Here is a 17,810-nt window from a genome sequence, read left to right on the forward strand (position 1 = left end):
CTGGTAGCTGGGGTGCTCCACCCTAAGGCCAACCACCCTCTTCTCTCTGAGCTCACATGGAGCTAACCTGGGCTCTGACCTTTGCCCTTCTATATTGCCCATTAGTGTTGCCCAATACATCCAGGGTTTACTGAGCTCACAAGCCAATATTAACAAGACATTTGAGGAGTACAATGATTTTAAAAGAAAAACACACTGGGTTACAGATTCCAGCAGCAGCAAAAACATTAGAACAGATGGACTTAGAATTTAAAAATCAGCTTTTTATTAAACATATTAAGGAGATTAAAGAAGGCTTTAGCGAAATGCAACAAAATCAAGAAAATATTTCAAAGAACCAAACTGAAATATCAGACATGAAAAATGTAATGGCTGAAATAAAGAAAACAATGGACTGATAAATGAATGCAGAATTAATAAAGCTAAAGAATGAATTAATCAACTGGAGGACAAGGTTGAGGAAATCTTCCAGAGAAAAAGAAGAAAAAGCAAAAAAAAAAAATATTTTAAATTTAATGTTATGGAAGACAGAAGAAATCACCAACATCAAAATAAGAAGATTCCAAATAAGAGAAATAAAAATAGAGATGAGTAAATATTTGAAGAAATCTGAAAACAAATTTCTCAGAATTTTTTAACAAGGGATCTAAAACAGTTTTTTATAAAAGGAGAAACAAGAACAAAACCCACATCTAGACGCATTCTAGTAAAGTTTAAAAATTATCAAAAGTGAAGAGGAAATTCTAAAAGCATCCGAGGAGAAAGAGAAAATGACATTTTAAAAAGAACGAATAAGATTAACGTCAGAATATTTTCCTCAGCACTGTTGGATGCAAAAAGACATAAAGTAATATCTTCAAGAAATTAAATAAAAAAGCATATAACTTCAAATGTTATATTCAATAAAGCTGTCATTCAAATATGAAGATATGATAAAAAAAAAAAAATAGTTTAGGCCTGGCCAGAGTAGCTCATTGGTTGAGCCTCCTCCTGTGCACTGAAAGGTTGCTCATTCAATTCCCTTACCTGGGTTGCAGGTTTGATTCCCCATTGGGAGCCTACAGAAGTCAACAGATTGATGTTTCTCTCTCACATAAATCTCTCTCTCTCTCTCTCTCTCTCTCTCTCTCTCTCTCTCTCTCTCTTTCTCTTTCTCTCTCCCTTCCTCTAAGCATGTCCTCGGGTAGAGATTAAAAAACACACATATATATGTATATTTTCGGGCATAAAAACCTCAAAGATTTACCACACTGTGACCCATGTAGAAAAAACAGTTTTGGATGAATTAGCCAAATGAAAAATAAGCCATCCAGGAGATGGTACCGGACATAAAGATGTAGATGATCAAATGCCTTTGGAAAGTTGATGCTTTCTTTATATACCAAATGAAAATAAGAAATTATATCCATAAAAACACAGAATTAAAAGTCTTTAAAAGATCTTAAAGTGTAGTCCCTGAACCAGCAGCTTGTTCGAAATGCAAGAACTGAGGGCCCACCCACAACTTACTAAAACAGACTTTGAATTTTAATAAAATCCCCAGGTGATTTCAATGCACTTTCAAGTTTGAGAAGCGGTAATCTAGGTAATATCAATGTAGTAGGGAAGGAAGACACAAAAGAATGGAACAACATGTTAGGTTTTATCTTATTAGAGGGGGGATAGAGACATCCATTTTTGAAAAAGAGAGCAAGAATTAAAGATAAGCTCTGACTAGTTTGGCTCAGTGGATAGAGCGTTGGCCTGTGGATTCAAGGGTCCCAGGTTCGGTTCCGGTCAAGGGCATGTACTTTGGTTGCGGGCACATCCCCAGTAGGAGGTGTGCAGGAGGCAGCTGATCGATGTTTCTCTCTTATCGATGTTTCTAGCTCTCTATCCTTCTCCCTTCCTCTTTGTAAAAAATCAATAAAATATATTTTTTAAAAGAATTAAAGATAAAAAATGTAAAACATAGTACAATAAATTAAAATGGATAAACAGCAGCCAAAACAAATGAACTATAACAACATTATGGATAAATCTTAGTAAGTGGGGAAAAAGGAAGTTGCAAAAGATTAACAGCATCATCACATTTTACAAAACTAAAAGCAACAAGTATTTAAAATATAAACATTTAGAAACATAAATTGAAGCAATAAATATATTTTTTTAAAGAAATCAAAGGATGAACCTGACTGAGAATGGTGGTTGACTTGGATAGAGCAAGCCAGGGAAGGGGTACAGAACCCTGTGATTAGATGCGCATTATTGTCAATATTCTAGCTTTTGTTTGGGGCATGAGTTCAAAGGTGCTTATTACATTATTTAAAATAATAATGAGCTATAACTATTAAACATTATTAACTACACAAAAGCAAATCCTGTGTGGAACAATGAGAGTGTTATCAATCAAAGATTATGATCAGTCCAGGTTTGTGCATTTGAGGTCCAATCCCTGGGCACAGGGTCTTGGTCATAGCGGATACTCAAAAGGTGCTTCATGAATAAATACTGAGGATTATTTTTGACAGCAGTGTAAAGGATCAGAGAGGGATTAGATAAAGACCAGCAAAGAGGATGTGGCTGTATAACCCAGACAAGACTTGATGGAGGCAGAAATAATGGGAACAGGTGAGGAGAGGTTGGTATCTGAAGATTTAATGTAATGTCAAATACATTATGATTTAATGTAATGTTAAATATACAACCTTGATTCCCCTTCTCTCTCAATCCCCATAGCTAATAAATCACAGAACATGGTGATTTATTAGCTATGGGGATTGAGAGGGAAGGGGAATCAAGGTTGTATATTTTGGGGCATGAAAGACGTTAGAGTTTTGTCACACAATGCTCTACACAGAAAACAATTTTTAATGAATTACCTAAATAAAAGGCAAGTTATCCAGAAGATTGAGATGTAGATGATCAAATGCCTTGGGAAAGTTGATGCTGTCTTTAAAGAATACACCAAATGAAATGAGAAATTATATTCATAAAAACAGAGAATTACAAGTCCCTAGGTCCTACTCAAAGTGTGGTCCCTAAACAGATCACAAACCATCCCATAATTCAAATATACTGTTTTACCAATATTTCCCCAAAATTTTATTACAGAATCTTTCTAATATACAGAAAAATTGAAAGAATTGCATGGTGAACACCCACACACTCACACCTAGATTTTACAATTAACACGGGTATATTTTCTCTCACACACACCTTTCCTTTTATCTGTCTCTCAGCTACCCATCAACCCATCTTTTTTATTCTCTTTTTTAAACATTTCATTCTTTTTTAAAATATATTTTTATTGATTTCAGAGAAGAGAGCAAGAAAATAAACATCAATGATGAGAGAAAATCTTCGAGCAACTGCTTCCTTGCATGCCTCTTTCCAGGGATCGAGCCCACAGCTGGGGCATGTGCCCAAACCAGGAATCAAACCATGACCTCCTGGTTCATAGGTCAATGCTCAACCACTGAGCCACACTGGCCAGGCCCATCTTTTCTTTTTTAAAAGCAGAGGGTTCAGGTACAGGTTCTGTCAATTTGCAATAGGGGGAAAAAAAATTTAACAGAAAATGTCTCACATCCTTAAACATAGAAACCAACTATTCTGCAATGAATCAAACCACACCCCACACCCCATTCAAGGTAGCTGCACTCCTTTGAGGCTATTTATAATGTCATTCACATTAGATATTAAAGAGATTACTCTGGAAACAAATACTGTTGTCTTTAATTGTTCTTTATGGGAGGTTTATGGAGGTGGCAATTTGCATCACTGGCATTTGATCTGGGGCTTTGAAATACAGACATTACCTAATGTTTCAAATTATTTACCATTTACATGGAGCATAATTAAATTCAGAGTACTTCAAATAATACTCAGACGTCACTTATAATCAACATCCACTCCTTGAGTTACATAGTTCTCTTCCTCCTCTATATAAATCAGCAATCACAATTTGATGAAAGAGGGCTGCATATATGAAAATTCTTCCCCCAGGGGAGAACAGAAGTCAGGTTTGTTTCTTCCAGAATAAACAGTGAGCAGTCTGATTCTCCTAGTGCAAGTAGGTGCCATTTTGGCTCATGAACGTATGATCTAGTTGTAGGCCAAATTAGGGCTTCCATTTTGTTTTCTGGAGAACAGTATCCTATCACTGTGTCATCTGCCCATTTCTAAATACTCTCCTTCTCTCTTCCTCCTTTCTCTCCATCCTCTGTCTCTGTACCATACAGTCCCTCTACCCTCCTCACTCTCCACCCTATTCATAGAAGATGAAAAACTCCCTCTCAGTCTTCACAATGTTGCTTAAGTATGAGCTCCCAACAAGCTTTATCTGAACAAGTTGGACTGTGTTCTCCACCATAAGCGTTCCTCTAGCATGAGTTCCCTGAGAGCAAGGGCCATTTCTCTCATTTCCCTGCCCAGTGCCTAGTACAAAATCCTCTGCTTCTCATTCATTTATAAGACATTGGTTGGGCATCTGCTAGGAGCATTTCAGGCATTTGGGACACAGTGGTCAATGAGAAAGGAAATGTCCTGCCTTCATGGAGCTCATAGCACAGTGGGAACACCACCTCCCACATAGGCCCATGTCAGGAGCTGCCACGTTCCTATCAACTGGGAAGACACAAGATAAATCTGGATCCACGTCATGAAACCAAAACTTCCTCAACGTATAGCCTCGGGCAAAATTAGACTGACCGTTTGGGACCTCAGTGCCCTCATACATTAAATGGATATGATAAAAATCTACCATGTGGAGTAGGCTGTGAAGACTCACTTTCTAATTCATGTAAAACCGGCAGCCTTATAATTATCATCAGTCATCCAGCACAAAAATCATCAACATATCATCATGTAAGGATACAAAACCAAAGGATTCCATACCAATGTTAGAGCTCTGTAGTCGCTCCCTCTGCACCCTAACATTTTTCAGGCTCCTCCTTCCAGGTAGGACCTGACTGTACAGCCCCCTTGAAGTCAGGCATAGCTATGGACTTACTTTTGCCAATGACATGTAAGTGGAAGCCTTTAAGAGCCACTGCATGACCTGCCAATTTCTCTTCCCCTGCCTTGGGGATTGACAACATTCTAGATAATGGAGGCCTTGATGAGCTGGTGCAATTTGATGAGCTGAGACAGTGCAACTTGGAGCACAACCTCCATGCAATAGACTTGTGAGTAATAAACCTTTTGTTTTGAGCCACTGAGATTTGGGGAGTATTTGTTACGTGGCATAACAAACTATCGTGACCAATACACAGTCCTCCTACCAAGTCTGATGCCAGAAAAATGTCCAACATGCCCTTTGCCCATACTTCTCCCTCCTTTCCTACATTACTCACGCTCCTCCAGAGAAACTATGAAACCTTAGGTGTTCTTTTGGGTCATCTTAAGTAGCACCTCTTTCTAAATGCCTTCACTGGCTTACCTCCAGCTGTTCTCCTCTGAGGTCCCAAGACATCTGCCCTCCTCCACCCCACAATTTCATTTTCTCTTCCGAGGGGGACAGTCTAGGCAAAGTCAGACCTGGAGCCAGCGTTGTCTGACTCAGCCACAGGATCTTACTGTCTCCCACCGTGATGCTCAGCTCCCAAAAAACCACTTGACACTCAACCCCGGGAAAGGCATTTTGCGGTAGAAAGCCATAGCCACAGTTTAGCACACCTGGGATGATTCAGAGACATTCTGAGAATGAGGCAAACAGCTTTGGTCCAAACATATAGGGTAATTGAATTTTGGAGGAATTAAGCATCTTTCCAAATCTCCGCATCAGTTGAGACAGTAGCAGAATGAGTTGCTGAATCTCAGACCTCTCAGGCTAAGAGATGATGCAATGACCACAAAAGGACAGAAGGAATCTACAGGGCCACACTCTTCAAAAATTAATGCGTTTCTTTCCCTGAGCAATCAGTGGGGAAGGCACCTCATGACTGGTTTGAACTTGTAGCCAAGTGGACGTAATTGAGCATCACAGTAAAACTCGGATTCGTCAGAATGCCCTGGGTCATCGGCTTTTCTGATGAATTTAAGTTTAACTAGAAATTTGTATTGGTTTAATGTTCCCTGCCCAAAATGCTGCTCAAATAAATGAAGCTATTATCCTTCTTTCTAAGGCAGGCCAGCGAGTTTGACTTCAGGTCCCTCAAAGATGACCAAGAATCTTGTCAAATATTGAGGTCATCATCCAGCTCCTCCCAGGCTCCTCACTCAAAAACTCTATTTTAAACTCACCAATAGCTTATTCATACCCCATGCCTCTACCCCTCAGCTAGCATGGCCTGAATGCCCTTCCCTTGTGATCACTACCTAAATATTTCTAATAATCCTTAAACTTCCATAAACCCCAACTATTCTGACAGAGTTGATAACTCTGAACCCTCACGACACTTTGTGTGCATGTTTGTAATAGCTTTGATCAGAGTCTCTGTTAATTCATTTGTTGGTTCATCTGTCTCTTCATCCACCTACCCCTGCCCCCAACACACTTAACCCAAAACTCCTCAAGAGTAGGCACTATAGCTTATACAATTTGTGCTCCAGCACTAAACATGGTGTTTGGCCACAAGTGCTCAGAAAATACCTGTTGGATGGATGAATGAGTGAATGAATGCATGAATGAATGAATGAATGAATGAAAGTATTGTACACATAGGTGAATAATGTACAGTCTGAATCTCAGCTAACTCTGTAGCAACCCCCAAAGTTTACATAAAGAGAGATAGATACAAATTATATAGATATCAATGTAGAGATAGAGATGATAGAGGGAGATAGAGATATAGATAGAGGAGATATACAGAGATAGAGATGCAGAGGTAGTTCTTAGTTCCAAATACTTTTCACACTGAGTAACCTAAAAATGCCATAGCATAGAGTAAGGACTCAAGAGAAATTTTTTGTAGAATCAATAGACAAATATCATGCAAAACAGGCCAGAATCCATGGAGCAATTCTCTAAAGAGAAAGCTAATACGAATAACTCCATGGGCACCATGAAAATTGGGCTGAACACTGAGCTGAAAAGGAGCTAGGGAAAGTCTGCCAAATCCTGGCTTTCTTCATTTTTATAGGATTTTCTTTACTTAGGCTGCTTTGATTAATTGCCTCACAGATCCACCCCACGAACAACGATGATGGCATTAAAAATAATGGCGATCACAGAAATAATCGGGTACAGCGCGCATGGGTCTCAGGGCTCATCCTCCTAAAGAGGGATGATCCACACAACAGCACAGGGTGAGTAAGGAGATTCATGAATTTTTTAAACAACAGCATCTCCAGAGCACAGGGGAGGGTGCTTGCCTTCACAATTATGCACCAAATTAGGCCACAGCTCCCCTCACCCCCTCCCCAAGCTTCAGAGGCTGACTCATGCTTCATGGGAAGACCTTTTACCCATTCAAGGCCAGGCAGCCTGCCAAGAGACACTCAGGCTTCTGCCTGCCTCTCCCACAGGCTGGGCACAGCCTCCGTCTCTCCCATTCACTTTCTTCCCCACCCGAGGTCAGAGGCAGCCTGGGCTTCCTCACTCCTGACAAAGGCTTCAGGACTTACTAGACGGCCTGGGAAGCACAGCCTTCCCTGTGCACACTCAGCACCTGGAGGGGGGACGAGATCAGCAGCGGTCACCTTTGAAATATTTGCTTCAATATTTGGGCTTGTCATTTAGGATGAAAAATGAGTACCTGTCTTACTCCCAGGGTGGGGCTTAAGAGTCTCCAGTTTCCCTTCTCTCCAAATTCCCATGACTCTCCCAAACTGTCTCCTTCGGTCAACCTCTGTCTGGGGGAATGAGTGTTTGATTCACTCATTCATTCAGGGACTATTTGGTGAGTGCTTACTATGCATCAGGCCCTAATCTAGGCACCAGAAGTGAATAATGAGTTAGAGATAAAAACCACTGCCCTCCTGGGCCCACATTCTTCTGACTCCACTGTAAAACACTTTGTAAGGTAACAAACATATAATCCCTATGCTGTATACCCGAAACTAATATAATATTGTTGTCAACAGTAATTTAAAACTTTTTAATTTATAAAAAACTGTATGTCCCTGGAAACTAGGGAGATTTTATGTTTTTCTTTTTGATATTGTTTTGAATATTTAAACACATAAAAGAAAATACTCACATGAAAAAGCCATTTATTCACCACTCAGCTCAAGAAATAAGAAATTATAACTACACAAAAAACCCTCTGCACCTCTCCCCCTATCCCTCTCCTCCCTCTTCCTTCCCCAAGGCATCCGCTATCTTGAATTTGGTGGTTATCATTCTAGCAAACATCTTCTTAATCTTAATCTAGTGCATGGCCCCTGAACAGTTTACTACGTTGTCATGCCTACATTTTATATTATGTATATATCTTCCAAAATGCACTTTTTTGCATATTCTGATTTAATGCATAGCATTTTCATTCCTTTGTTTATTTGCTGATTCTAATGCAAATTAACATTAAAGAATAATATCACACAGAAAAGGGTACACACCCTCAGTGCACAGAATGGGGAATTTCCACAAAGTAGCACAGCAGCCAAATAAAAGGGAAAAATAATTTCCTGAATCCCACCAGCTGCCCTTCCTTTCATTCACTACTCAACACCTAAGGTAACAGGTTTCATGATAGTTTCGCCACAGGTTAATGTTGCTCACTCCAGAATAGGAATCAGCAAACTATAATAAACTATGAGTGGTTGGCCAAATCCAGCCCAACACCTGTTTTTATAAATAAAGTTTTATTGAAACACAGCTGGACTCATGCTATATATATTGTGCATGGCTGCTTCTGCACTACAATGACACAGCTTGCATCCCCCTCAAGCCCCAAATATTTACCATCTGTCCCTGTATAGAAACATTTGCTGACCCTATTCTAGGACATGACATACATGGAATCCTACAGTCTGTACACTTCTGGGTCTGGCTTCTTTTACTCAACAGTCTGTGAGACTCACATGCATAACAGTAGTTTATTCATTCTCGCTGATGTACGATATTTCATTTTATGATCACATCATAATTTATCCATTCTACTGCTGGTGGGTGTTTGGGTTGTTTTCAGACTGAAGCTATGATGAATAGTGTTGCCATAAGCATCCTTGTACTTGCTTTCAGTGTCATTCATTCATTGTAATTACAGGAGGTAATCCATTAGGTTAGTATTCCATGATTTATTTATTCATTCATCTGTTAATGAATATTGAGATCCATGGTTCCCAAACTAGTCTGTACACTAGAATCACCTGGTGTGATTCTAGTATATAGAATAGCGCTAGGATGGCTATTTCCCACCCCAAAAATGCGATTTTCTTGATACGATATGTGCACTGAACTTTGGAATTTTTGAAAAATCTCCAGGTGATTTTGACATGCAGACATGGTTTGAGAAACACTGAATTAGATTGTTTCCTTTTTTTTTCATGTTTATCAAAACCACTGCAATAATTACCTTTGCATGTCTCTCTGTGGCCATGACCAACAATTCCTTTAGGATTTCCACTTGGAGAGAAATTGCTGGTTCAGAGGATATTAGTATCTCTACTATCCTAGATGTTTCCAAATCAGTCTCAAAACTAGTTCTGTCCATGAGACCACATCTTACTCATTGCTGGACCCCAAGAGAGTATCACAAGTCCTGGCACACAGGAGGTGCTCAGGAAACTTCTGCTGAATGAAGAGTCAGGTAAGAATTCAAGACATAATCCAGGTCTGGCCAGTGTGGCTCAGTTGGTTGAGCATCAGCCCATGCACTGAGAAGTTACTGGTTCGATTCCAGGTGATGGCACATGCCTGGGTTGCAAGTTCAATCCCATGTACAGGAGACAATAGATTGATGCTTCTCTCTCTCCCTTCTCCCTTCCTATCTCTCTAAAATCAATTTTTTAAAATCATATGTTTAAAGTATTTGCATCTATAAAGTTGCCTATCAATGTGAACATCCTGTTCACTGACTCATAAAATGAGAGAGAGAGAGAGAGAGAGAGAGAGAGAGAGAGAGAGAGAGAGAGAGAAGACAACAGCCTTCCATCAGGAAGATGAATCCTTATCCATCCTGGGTAGATCTGAGTCTTTTCCCCTGACAACCTCCTCTGAGATTTCTTCTTTCCATTTATTCATTCAATAAATATTTGTTAGCATTTGCTATGTGCCAAGCATTGTGCTGGAAATGAATGAGACAGAGGCATCCTAGTCTTCACAGGAACTAAGTTATACGTACATATCACTCCGGTGCAAAGCAGAAAGGGGTTTTTCACACACAGACTTTGTGGAGTGGGGGAAGAAACATACAAACTGCTGTGCGCAAACAGGTCCTGGCTCTGTCACTGACCAGCTAGGTGACCCTGAGCAAGTTGCATAGCTGCTCTGAGCCCTGGCTTCCTGATGTGTAAACGAAAACAGTGATGCCCTCCTTATGGGATTGTGAGGTTTATAAGCTGGCACCCAGTTGGCACTCACTGATATACAAGAAGTAAAGTGCTTTAGGGGTCTGAAATCAGAGAAACTCTTTCAACAGGGGAGATACAGGAAGGAGCTGGCATTGGGTTTGGCCTAAAGGTCCAAGTTGGGATTTGGACCTTGTGACTCTAGGGAAATGGAATTCCCTGAGGTGAGCAAAATCATAGAGGCAGGAAAGCAAAGTATTCTTCAGAGAATACTTGAAGTGCTCAGTTTTGATCAGTGGTGCCCAACTAGGAACTATTTTTCTCTCCAGGGAACATTTGACAATATCTAGAGGCCATTTTGGCTCTTACAAGTTGGAAAATGCTAATGGCATCCAGCATAGGACTGAAGAATGCTACTAAACAGCCTGCAATAGACAGGAAGCCCCACAAAAGAGAATTCTCCAGTCCACAGTGGCAACAGTTCGAAGGTTAAGAGACCCCAGTTTGATTGTAGCAATTGTTAAGAAAAATTTCCCATTCTTCAGCACCTGAGATAAGCACTCACCTCCCTTTACCATTTTCCTCAATAAAAATTACATTATTTTTCTGTCATTCATCTCAAGCATAATATTGTTACCATTTATTGAGCAATTATTATGTGCTTGGTGCTGTGCTAATCACTTTACATGTATCCTCTCATTTTATCCTCAGGACAACACTAGGAAGTATGTGCCATTTTACAGATGAGAAAATGGAGGTGCTATGAGACTAAGGTCACATGGCTGCCAAGTCTGGCAGGGGGTGTAAAATCTTCCACCCTATATTGCCCCTCCTTGAAAAGGTAGTCACCTCCTAAGTGACATTGGCAGTCATCCAGATCCATTCATTTTTTGCCTGAGTAATTTATAGTCTGTTCATCTACTTCCAAATCAGTTGGGAGAATTTTCTCATGATCATATCTCCAGCATCTGTAGAGTGCATTGTACACAGCAGGTGCTCAATAAACAACAGACAAAAGGAGATTAGTGGTTGCCAGGGGCTGGGGCAGAGAGAATGGGGAGTGACTGCTAATGAGTATAGGGTTTCTTTTTGAGGTGATAAAAATGTCCTGGAATTAGATAGCGATGATGGTTCCACACAAACACACACACACACACACACACACACACACACACACATACACACACACACCTATATATTTCAAACTTCAAATAGGGCTTTAGTTTAAGTGTATCACCTCTTAAATCTTCCAGGGGCTAAGCTCTCAAGACAAAAATAAAAACTTGGTGACATTGCTGGATCAAACCTTTCCTGAAGGCTATAAATAAAAATGAATCAATGAATAAGTAAATGAATCTGCCTAAGCACCTACTAGAATAAATCACCATTATCAAATAATCAGTTAATCCTCATGACTACTAATTATAGTTGTTCATTTGTGTAGAATTCTACAAATGTATTTTCTTAATTGAGTCTTTTGATAACCCCAAGAAATAAACTGGGCAGAAATCACTATTGATGTCTAATTTTCAGGGAAATAAGCCTTAGGGACCTTTAAAAAAATTTTTTTTTCTGAGGTTTGCACAGCTAGAAATTCCCTCCATTCTCTGTCATGTTCTCGAATTCTATTGATCTGCTTCTCTGTACTTCATAAAAACTTGACAATCTAGTGAATTCTTTCTATCTCAGACCTGATAGTGTCTGTAAAATACAAGGTGGGGCAAAAGTATGGTTATAGTTGCAAGTACGTGAAACACGGAGCTTATTCTTGTTTTATTTTCCATATGAACAACTGAAAACCTACTTTGTCCCACCCTGAATTACCCTTGACCGTGCCACAACATCAGACTTCCAACAAGTCTGAAGCATAAAGACAGCTTCCCTTAAATGTCCCAGGGGGCTGAATTTTCATAACAAAAACAATAGCTTGGTGGCATTGACCGCGCTGGAGCAAACCTTTCCTGAAGGCCACCAGACCCTGGGACATTTTAGCTGCATAGCCAATAAATTCTCTATTATTGAAGTCATTTTGAATTTTCTGTTGCACAAAAAGCAGAAAACCCTGAAGTCTTGACTTATACATCACTATGAAATTTCTCTTGATCCTTCTTTATTTGGCTAGACAATATTTGTTTATCGAGTGCCTGCTGTGTGTGCCAAGGCCCCGGGCCTGAGGACAGTGAACACATTCTTGTTTCTTTCCAAAGCAGCTCTGTCTGTCTCTAGGCTCCAAGTTCTTTTCAAACCCAGCATCTCAGGTCCAGGGTCTGGAATTATAGATTCTTAACATATCTGGGGCAGACCTGAGGCCTGTCCAACTTCAGCAGCAATTTGTTAGGAAGAAAACCGTGATTTGTCAGTGTTATTAGTCTGCGAACAGCAGTCCTTTGGAGATTTCTTGTTTGCAGGGAGCTTTTCATTTAGTTAATTATGAGGCTCTGGCTTGAAGGGCTCCAGAAGCCCCTTGGTGAGGAGTGGAGGGAAGAGATTAAATGAATGATTTTTCTCTCTCTGCTACAACATCCAGAACTTGGGGGGGGGGGGGGGGGGTTGTTTCAATACCTTCTGCCTGAGGTGAGTATTATCTGGCTCTGGGCTACGTTCGCTCAGCCCACCTTTCACAACTGACTTAAAAGTCTCCACCCTAGCGATTCCTTGGGAAACCATGGTCTTGTCATCCTGGCAATCTCCTAGCCCCGTAACCTTAAGCCAGCTGTATAACTGCTTTGTGCCTCTATCGCCCCATCTGGAAGATGGGAGAAACAGCAGCAGCTATTTTGTAGGGTTGTTATGAGGGCTAAATGACATAAACATACAAAACATTAAGTAGGGCACCTGCCACATAATAAAGGTTCAATATATGCTACTTATGATCACTGTTATTGTTGTTGTTGTTGTTAATTATCCCACACTCTAAACAATAAACCATCTCTTTCCTCTCTGAATGCTCCCCATCTTATCCTCCTCTTCCTCTTATTACGTTCACCCTGGTACTGTGGTTATTTATGCCCCGGTATAAACAACATCTCTCCTGCTACCCTTTGAGGCTCTGAAGGCCACGGTCCTGTTGCATTGTTGCAAGCACCTTTGACCCCTGGTGCCAGCTGGTACAGGAGGACTGGGCCCAGAGGGTTGCCTTACACATGTCTCCTCTCACCCCCAGGCTGGGTCCTGCAGAGGCATACTGCACACCCCCTCCTTTCCAGCCCGTCTTCTCATAACTTGCACACGCTCTCAGGACACACTTCCAGCTGACCCTTGAAAAATGCATTTAATGTGTATAAAGTTTCAGTTTATCAGATGAAAAAAGTCCTGGAAATTCACTGTACAGCATAGGGCCGCTCCTTAAAAAAAGTTGACGATAAGTTCTAGAGATCTGCTGTCCATGTGTGCCTAGAGTCCATGGTAATGTGTGGTATACCTAACAATTTGTTAAGAGGGTAGAGCACAGTTCTTTGTTCTTTTAAACCACAGTAAAACAGTGTGGGGAAGCAGTGAAGTACCGATACCTCCTACAACATGGATGAGCCTCGAAAATTCGGTGAGTTTAAGAAGCCACAAAATACCACAAAGGTCACATATTGTGTGATTTCGCTTCTATGAAGTGTCCATAATAGAAAAATCCATAGACATAGGGCAGAGTAGTAATTTCCAGGGCTGAAGGGAGGAAGAAATGAGGAATGACTGCTAATGGGGAGGGCTTTCTTGTGGGGTGATAAGAATGCTCTCAGACGAAAGAGTGGAGATGGATGGTCACCTTCTGGAATAGACCAAAAGCAATGAATTGTGTACTTTCAAAAGGTGAATTTTATGGTAAATTATCCTATATAATAAAAGCCTAATATGCTAAGTGTCTGGTCATCCATTCAACCAATCAAAGCATAATATGCTAAAGATATGCTAAGGCCACTCAACCATTCGCTATGATGTGCACTGACTACCAGGGGGCAGACGCTCAATGTCAGTGTGCTCCCACAGGGTGGAGCACTGCTCAGCCAGAAGCCTGGTTTCTGACTGGTGAGTCCAGCGGCAGTGGTGGGAGCCTCTCCCACCTCACAGCAGCTCTAAAGATGTCTGACTGACAGCTTAGGTCTGCTCCCCATAGGCTCTCAGTCAGACATCCCCCGGGGGCTCCAGGACTTCGAGAGGGAGCAGACCCGGTTGAGGGACCCCTCCCCAACCCCTGAGTGCACAAATTTTGTGCACTGGGCCTCTAGTACGTTGATAATGCTATTGAAAATACACATACTCACAAAAGTGGCTATCAAGTGCCCAGACCCAGCTACCATTGTCCTTGAGCACCTCTGGGTGCAAGCAACAGAAACCTGTAGAAAACCCAAGCAGAAAGGGAAGTGACTGGAGGGACCAGGAAGCTTACAGAGTGAACAGGAAGGTGGAGCACCCCGCTTGAAAGTCAGATTGGGATCAGGTGACAGGACCCATGCTCCCTCTTTGTCTCCCTAAGCACCCCTGTGGGAGGAATATGCTGGACTGTAAAACTCTACTGTAGAGGCCAGGCCCTGGGAGGAGAACTCTGACTGGCCCAGTGTGATCACATGGCCACCCCTTGGTCAGTCCCAACAAAATTCAGCTGGTGAGGAGAACATAATTCTTCAAATGGAAATCTGGATGGCTTAAGACAGTGGTCAGCAAACAGTGGCTCTCGAGCCACATGTGGCTCTTTGGGCCCTTGAGTGTTCTAACGCCACTTCTTCAAAATAGACTTGCCCAGGCTGAAAACCAACTTCTGTGCATGGGCCATGAAGTTTCAATCGCACTGTATGGGCACACTCACACGTGGTATTTTGTGGAAGAGCCACATTCAAGGGGCCAAAGAGCCCCATGTGGCTCTCGAGCCGCAGTTTGCTGATCACTGCCTTAAGAAAAGGGGAGAGATGCAAGTTGTCCTAGTCAGCTCAGGCTGTATAATAAAATACCACAGGCTGGGTGGCTTCAACAATGGGCATTTATTTCTCACCGTTATGGAGGCTGGAAGACCAAGGTCAAAGCACTGGCTGATTCAGTTCCTGATTGAAGCTTCCTGGCTTGCAGACTGCCACCTTCTTGCTATGTCCTCACATGGCAGAGAGAGAACTCTGACACCCCATCCTCTTTTTATATGGCATTATTTCCACCAGGTGGCCCCCACCCTCATGACCCCCTCTAACCCTAATCACCTCCCGAAGGCCTTCCCTGCTGATACTATCACACTAAGGGTCAGGCTGGATGGGGGGACACAACCATTCAGTCCATAACACAGGGAACATGGCAAGCATCATCTTCACAACTGGGGCTCTGAAAAGGATGGTGAAGAAGTTGGAAAACCCAGAACTGACAGCAGCTCAATGACCTGGGCTCACGTCCTGACTCTGGCTCCCTCCATCCGTAGGCAACTCCATGGGCCTCTCTGAGTCTCAGTTTCCCCTACCTTCCTCCTAAGGCTGTTATTTTGAGATTCTGAGGCCAATTGTATGGCATAATGACAACGCAGCACCAGCACATGATGGCCGGAGGGCTGGCGTGAGCCTGACCAGAAAGCAAAGCAGGCACGGCGGGCAAGGCGGGCAAGACGCCAGTCCTCAGAAAGCAAGTCGGTCATGGCCAGAGACTTCCATGCTGGGAGCGCTGATGTTGCTGTCACCACAGGGCCTGCTGATCCCATTTTAATTACTCTTCCAGGCCTGAGGTGCTGGCCCCTGGGTTCTCAGTGTCAGCCGCGCTGCAAGATGTCACTCCCCAGCAGGGAGAGGCCAGCTCTGCAGCAGGTGTGTGTGATCACACTCCACAGCCACCCGATGTGTAGGGCTCAGCCGAAACCTGACCTGTTGTGAGAAACTTACTGTAGGGGGGCTGTTGGGGGGGGGTGTGGAGAGCATTCTAGAGCCATGTGTTCTGTGCTCCTGGGGCTGATTTACAGGTTGCTCTTGGAAGATCACACCTGGTTTCATTAGCATTTGGAATATGATGCTGTCACCCTTCTTAACCCTTCTTCCTTTTTCCTCCTTCCCTTCTCACCTGGAAAACACCCTATTTAGCTTTCAGTGCTTAATTCCTAGGCCCCTATTATCTCTTCAGTCTTCTTTCTGGTCACTCGGCTGGCCCCACATACTCAGGTAATTTCATCATGCCTCTGGGCTTTGTTCCTGCTGTCCCCTGTACTCCAAGGCTACACCAGTTCTCCCTCCCCGCCCCAACCAATTCCTCTTCATCCACCACAACTTAGCTCAAGGGTCACCTCTTCCATGAAGCCCTCCTTGATCACCTCCTGTCTCTAATTATATGTCCCTTCTCCAGGATGCCTTGTGTTATTCCAGTTGTGAAATAGAAATTGTCCATTTCCACACCTGACTCATCCAAGGCACCAACCACCTCATCATTTTTACCACTGAGCACCCTAACTCCAAGGTTGACTCTGAGCAGTTGCTCAGCTAAGTAAGTAATGAATCTTGGCAGCCGAATACATACAAATTATAAAGGCAACGGGACACACTGATAGCAGGGAAAGGGCCCATCAGCAATAGGTTAGCTGGAGACACCAACATAAAGCCCAAGCACAGCATTCAAGGTTCTGCATGATCTATCCCCTCCATCTCAATAGCTCCTCCCCCTCACGTCAGTTCCAGAGCGCTTACATTTTCACCATCACGATCCACGAATCCCTGCTTCTGTGGCCTTGCACACTCCATTCCCTCTCTCTGGAATGCCCTCCCTTTAAAATGCTCTCCGCTCTCCGGCTGCTTGGCAAACTCTTATCCATATCACAGGACCCTGCTAAAGCATCGCCTCTTCTTCCAGGAAGCCTTCCCTGATTCCCTTCCCCTATTCCTTCGTACTTCACTTGGGCCTTGTGTGTATCTGGCTTATGTGTGGAAGTTCTGTCCCACCTTCTTGCACTCTGTGAAAGCAAAGCTGCTTTTTATTCACCAGCACAGTCCTAGCACCTAACCCAATGCCAGCACATAGCAGATATAACACTCTGCAAATAGCCCCCATGCTAATAAATGCCCTTCTCCGGGTAACCTCTAAGGGTGACCTTGAACAAACCACCTCCTCTTTCTATGCCTCAGTTTTCTTGTCCACAGAAAGGTGGTGCTAGGTTGTTGTGATAATTAAATGTGACAATATAGGTAGAACACTTGGTGTCTGGCGTAGAGCACATTACCCTCCGACTGGGGCAACTCTTCAATAATTGTGAAAGGTAAAATGTTGATGAATGACTGTTATTAAGACAAGAGCCTTGATAGAGTAGGAAGTGTCAGATCAAGGGGCTGTTTGTTGAGTCAATGATTAAAACATCAATATCAGCCTTAGAAGCACCTGCGGAGATGAAGTGAAATGAGCCGGCGTTTCCCATCAAGAATCAATAGCCCACATCCCATTCCCCGTGCCCCGCCCCCAAACTTACAACAGTTGCTGTCAGAGCCCAGCTCGTCTTA

At 42.5% G+C, this 17,810-nt stretch overlaps 1 protein-coding gene across 2 annotated transcripts in view; it reads right to left on the reverse strand.

Moving 5' to 3' along the window:
* Positions 1 to 17,810, reverse strand: part of SHISA9 (shisa family member 9) — a 281,342-nt gene that overhangs the window by 210,461 nt on the left and 53,071 nt on the right. The gene's annotated exons all lie outside the window — the stretch shown is intronic.

The sequence above is a fragment of the Pipistrellus hanaki genome, assembly GCF_964339955.1.
Source record: "Pipistrellus hanaki genome assembly, chromosome: 4".
NCBI lineage: Eukaryota > Metazoa > Chordata > Mammalia > Chiroptera > Vespertilionidae > Pipistrellus > Pipistrellus hanaki.